Genomic DNA, 6,000 nt, shown 5'->3' with positions numbered 1-6,000 from the left:
CCCAACTGTGAAAATTGCATTTGCTTTCCAGCTTTTACTACCTCTGTGTCATAATTTTAACACATAACATACAACTTCTGTCTCTTAAGGCAGTTACCATATGGTGTTTATGTCAGACTGGATATATTTATCTAATTTTGTGAGATTCTTTTTTAGCTCCCTACACAGTTCTTGAAAGTAATACTGCTGTTGTTACACTTTCTCCTTGCAATTTTTATGTTGTTGAGATGTATCAGTTATGTATTATAATCATGAAAGTCTCTTGGCCTCAAAGCCAAGTTTTCTTAGTGGCCTAGGATAGATTTTTCACAAAAACTGCATAGTTACAGCTGTGATTACATAGGTCCTTAATTTGCTTTACAGTTAGCACTCAGCATGATTCTAGATTTTTAATTATGTTCCAGCAGTACTAGTTTTCTCAGTATAACTTAAAATCATAACCACTTTGAGAATTTATTTTCAGATCTGATAAAACTACTCATTTTTTCTTTAATGTACATTGTTTGCTTCCTCATTCCCACTAGGTTCAACACTTTAGTGACATCCTACATCACTGACTCTGTTTAAAGACTTCATAAGTGATTCAAATATTTGTATCAATTTGGAAAAACCTTTATAAAAAACAGTAATGGAGATGTGTTTTTGAGATGTCTCTTTGGTGAACTATTAATATAAAAAATAAAAAAAAAATACAATCAGAAGGACATTATGAAATATCTCCTAGTAGTTTGGAAAGAAGATTGAGAACTTTGTGTGAAAATTTTAGGTCAAGTAAAAAGCATAATCCTCATGCAGATTTGACTCTTTGGGTTATTTTTTGTTTTATGAGCATTCCTATTTATTTTTAATTTGGTGAGATTAATTTTGAAACTGCCTACGTATAGCAATGACAGACTATCTCTCCACCTCTCAGAGAAAAAGTTTATGTTAAAATTTCTTTTTTTAAAACCTGTGTAATAAATGTATGATACTGAAAGATTCCTCCATAGTACTTACAGAAGTCAGGTGTAGTTACAATAATTTTTCTAATTTCTAATTTAAATCGTCATTTCTGGAGGACCTAGTATGTGTCAGTCAGGGCTTTGCTTGTATTACTCCTTTTAATTCTCGCAGCAGTTCCTGCAAGGAAGGTAGTAGTATACTTATTTTACAGAGGAGGAAGTCAAGTTTTAGAGGGTGAAGTGACTTACCTAGAGTTACACATCTAAAGTCTGTGAATAAACATCTCATTTCAAAAGCACTTTTTTTCCACAGCATGCTAGATTCACATTTTACAAAACAGATCCACACTCCATTAAAATACATGCTTTACTGAAATAAACTGAAAATGCTTTTTAGACAATTACTATTTCTGTGAATAGGCATTGGGACAAACACACTTGAATGTAACAGAGAACTTCAGATATTGTGAAAAAAAGATTTGCCCAATGACTATGATCTCCAGAGCTGCACTGGGTTTTTATTATTGGTCCAGGAGAGTTTAAAACATCTTACTGATTTGTAGTTTTTTATAAAGGATTGTTACATTATAGCCAATAGCTTAGTGGTTAAGAGCCCAGAGTTTGGGGTTAGACGTCCTCTATTCAAATTCCAGCAGTGTTAATTTACTAGATGTGTGATTTTGGGTTAATTAACCTCTTTTGGTTTCCTCATCTGTAATAAGTATAGTGTTTAGCTCATAGAGTTGTTTATTAGGATTTAAAAAGGAGTGTTGTAAACAACTGTCCCTGGCACATGGTAACTGGTGGATGTTATAGTTAAAAAAACAAACACAAACCAAATTTTTGGTACACATTATTCAAGAAATGGGCAGAAAACCCATACCTTCTCACAGAGTGATCAATTTTTTGCTTTTTACTGAACAACCACAGTGTATTAAGATTCTACTATGTATATATTTATAACTGTGTCTTTGCTGTATGCAATAGAAGTCATTGGGGGCTCTCAGGTGCCTATAGCTTGTTGAGGAAACCATATACATAAAATAATACTAAATTAATTTAGTATTATTAATACTAAAGATTAATAAGGAAATGAAATAGCTTAATGGTAGAGATTGAACTTAAAATGGGCCTTGATGGTTAGGTAGCTTTTGGCTGGGTCCAAAGTATATTGGAGGGTGTTTCAGATAATGACAAATAAGGTGAGCAAGTCATATCTCTGAGATATGAAGAAACCGATAGAGTACAGTTCTGTGTGTTGTATGAAACAAGGTTGATGGTAAGGGATTGAGGACCATTCATGAAATTCCTTGAAAGCCAAGCAGAGTAGTTTAGATTTGAGGTGGCAGGAGTTTGGAGTGATTATTTTTAGGAGTAAATTATGAAACTAAGGAAGATAAACTTGCAGTTATAAGCAGGATAGAGTGAAAGAATATAGGGAAAGCTAAGATAGCAGACTGTTGCAGTGTTTCTGCTGTGAGGTCACGATGAAGGATTGGTAAACTGAGGGTGCTCAACATTTCGAAAGGATGCTTAGATTCTGGATATTATCGGTGGAGACAAAGATTTGATAACAGCACATCGTGTCTGAAGGATGAGTAGATTGATGTCAACACTGTCAAAAAAAAACCAGGTTAATTCTGGAAAGGAATCTGATACAATTAAAGCAGTGTAATGACCACTTTTATTTGGAAATTGTATTGCTCTCATGTATCTGTATACTGTAGACCACACAACTGTTTGAAGACCATTTGAAAATCTGTACCATTATGACAGATGACATTTGCTATGGTGCAGGAAGATGTGGTCCACTGCGCAGTGAAGGAGCAGTGGGGGTGATAGCCGTGGCAGCCCAGCCACTGCTGACAGGGAAAGGTGGTATGAATCATAATGAAACTGTTAGTGAAGTTTCTACAGAGTTTGTGGTAAGAACCATTGTGATACACAGTCAATTTTATACTTTATCAAGTAAGGAATTTAATTTCAGGTGTGTCCTGTATACACGCAGAAATAGTCAACTGGAAATAGTTCAGATTGGCTATTGCAGGCAAACTACCTTCAGCAGTTGCTTTAAAATGCCTACGATAAGCATGACACTGAGATCTGTCAGTCAGTGAGTGGGAATACCCAAGTGTATTTTATTTTCTGAATTTGCATATTACAAATTTTATTTTGAAACATGGCAAGATGCTTTTTAATTTGAAAACTTGTTCAAGAAATTGTCCCGCATCACCAATACCATATAGAATAGAAACAAAGACGCTGTTATGTAATCTTTAATTTGCAATGAGATTCTTTGCCTGAGAGGCTGTTATTCAAAATTAGATTTTGCTGGTTTAAACTGGGGGAAAAAACCCAGAAATTTATTTTTCCAAAAAGTAATTACACATGGATGTCCCTTGTGCGTGGTTTGGAGTAACCCTCTAGCCTTAATAAAACGATCAAGGTATCTTCTCAGCCAGTCCCAAGTATGAACACACTCTTTAAATTCTTCCATTCCCTTTGTTATACGGTTTGGATTATAAAAATAGGACACCAGTTAAGTCTGGATTTCAGATAAAGTTTTTTTTTTTTTTTTTTTTTTTTTTTTTTTTACTACAGGGGACATACATATACTAAAAACTTGTTTATCTGATGTTCGAATTTAACAGGACGTTCTGTATCTTAACTGACAACACCTGCTTGCTTTTTCATCAAATGATTTAACTTTCCAGAAGAATCGCGAAATGGGAGGCAAAGTAACCGGCCTAACCTAAAAGCAGGTGAGGCTCATAGCAATCAATGGGCCTTCCTCCAAACTTGGCCTTTAAAAAAAAAAAACAACAAAAAAACCCCCCACAAATCCCAGGAGCCTGCGCATTAAAGCGAGCCGCGCAGCAGCTTTCCCGCCGGTTTTCTGCGGGCAGCAGCACGGCGGCCACGCCGCGGGGTGGAGCGCATGTGGCCGTGTCCTCGCCGGATGGGAAAGGAGGTGCCGGAAACTTTGAGCCCCGCCAGAGTACAACGTGTCCACTTAGACGGCGGTAAGTGCCGCCATCTTCTTTGCGGGCAGAGAGCGGGAGAAGTTAGGGGCTCCACTTTTCCCCGTTAAGTGGATGGGGGGCATGGCCCGCGGCCTCAGCACGCTGGTGACGTGGACTTGGGGTCCCCCTTTGGGGCTTATTTCTAGTGACACGTCGAAGTTCACCAAGGCGGGGAAAAGGGACGCCGCCTCTGTCCCGGATGTAAGATGGCGGCGCGGGGGGTGGCCTGGCGGGGCGGTCACGTGGTGGGGAGTAGCGCGCGAGCCTCCTTAAGTGATCTCTATGGTTCGTCCGGACTCACTGGAGCAGCGGAGCGCGAGACGCGGCGTGTGTCCGCGCGCGCCGAGCCGAGCTGCCGCTGCCGCCGCCGTCACCCATCCCGCCGCCCGGCCCGGTTTCAGTTTGACGGGGTTTTTGTTTTGTTTTCTTCTCGCCTCCTGCGGGGTGCACGGGATTTCCCCGCAGGGCGCTGGGGAGCAGGTCGCCTGGGGACTTCCGGGCTGTGCCTTCGTTTCTGACCCCGGCGCCGGAGCCGGCGTCCGCCTCTGCGGGAAGCGCCCCGGGTGTTCTCCCGCGCGGAGAGCCGGCCCCGCGGCGGGTGTAAGGGAGCGCGGCGCCGGTGGGGGCCCGGCCGCCGCCCAGCCCCCACCGCCGGCCGGGCAGGGAGGGGCGCGGGCGGCACAGCCCTAGGACGTCGCGGGAGCGCGGCGGGGACGGCCGGGCCGGCGGCGGGCGAAGTGCGGGAGCGCTGCCCGCCGCCTCTCGGGGCCGTCCGGGTCCCCTAGTCGTCTGCTGCGCTTTTGCCGCCCGTTTCCTGGTCTCGAGTGGCCCGGGGGGCCGCGTCCCCTCGGGGCGGCGGACGGAGCGGCTGCCTCCGCCAGGACCCCTCCACACCTTTTCTCTTTCCAGAGCGGCGGGTTACGTACAGAACGCCGGCCCTGCCTGTCCCGGGCGCCGGCGCCGTGGTGATTCCCGGGGCGCGCCCGGTGCGGCCGAGCGGCGCGGCGCTGGGCGGGGTCTCCGGGCGCGGCGGGGAAGGGCAGGGGCGCCGGGCCGACGTCGGCGGCCAAGGAAGGACGGAGGAGCGCCGGAGCCGCTTCGCTCGCCTCAGCGTGGTCCGGTGCCTCCCGACACCATGGCCCTGGCTGAGGTAGTAGTTTGTGCTGTTGGTCGGGTTGTGACATTGCCCGCTGTGGAGATAACTGCGCAAGCTACTGCCTTGCTAGTGCTGGTGATGCTCAGCGCCGCGGAGGACAATGACTGGGAATCCCCTTTGTTTTCCGGGGCGCGGGGGCAGCCCTCGGAGCCCCGGCCCCGCTGCCGCCACGGAAACCGTTACTTTTGCATTTTCCTGGAGGGAGGGAAGGGATTGCGGGAGCCGGGTGGACCGGGGCTTTTTAAAAGGGGGAAGAGCTAAATCTTTGGATTCGCTGTTTGCTTATGAAGGAAGGAATGAAATTGTGTGCGATATTGATACATAACTTTTTCTCCCTAAATAATTTTAACGCTTTTTTCAGTAGTTGATGCAAAATTGAGTTTATACCTCTTTCATTTCGTTCCTTAGCTGTAGGTCAGAGTGGAGTGAGGTATCTTGTGCAGAACTGGCATTGGGGACAGAATAGTAGACCCATTAATTATAAAGTTTATGCCTTAAAATTTTAAATCTTTTTCTTTTTTTGATACACTTCCATCGATAAGTTTAAGAGTTGTAAAAATGTAAACCCAAAGCAATTAAAAGTTTGTTTAAACTTTGTTGCAGCTCCTTGAATGAGAAGATTGAATTTATAGTTCAGTGCACTTCTGAGATTTTATAATGTATGAGGCAAATAAACTCTTACTACAGTGTGCTGTGTTTTCTTTCTTTTTAGTTTAACTTTGGGGGCTCATTCTGCTGGTGTGGTCGGGTTTTTTGGCCTTTGTCATGTTATATGGTAATTACATCGTATTTTAGTGTAGGAGGAAAGGATTTAGGTACAGGCTAAAAGTATGGTTTCTGGATACTTTGAATTTAAAACCTATAATGCCTGTTTTGATTC

The 6,000-nt window shown here is 44.0% G+C and overlaps 1 long non-coding RNA gene across 1 annotated transcript in view; it reads left to right on the top strand.

Annotated features, from left to right (window-relative positions):
• The first annotated feature begins 3,525 nt into the window (after positions 1–3,525).
• LOC116156315 (uncharacterized) overlaps positions 3,526–6,000 on the top strand; it is a 68,614-nt gene continuing 66,139 nt past the window's right edge. Inside the window, exon 1 of the long non-coding RNA XR_004140066.2 lies at positions 3,526–3,964. This is a non-coding gene — a long non-coding RNA (uncharacterized LOC116156315). The remainder of the gene's footprint in view (positions 3,965–6,000) is intronic.

Source organism: Camelus dromedarius, chromosome 11, assembly GCF_036321535.1.
Source record: "Camelus dromedarius isolate mCamDro1 chromosome 11, mCamDro1.pat, whole genome shotgun sequence".
Taxonomy (NCBI): domain Eukaryota; kingdom Metazoa; phylum Chordata; class Mammalia; order Artiodactyla; family Camelidae; genus Camelus; species Camelus dromedarius.
The sequence above is the reverse complement of the archived record's forward strand: the minus strand, read 5'-3'. Positions and strand labels throughout refer to the sequence as shown.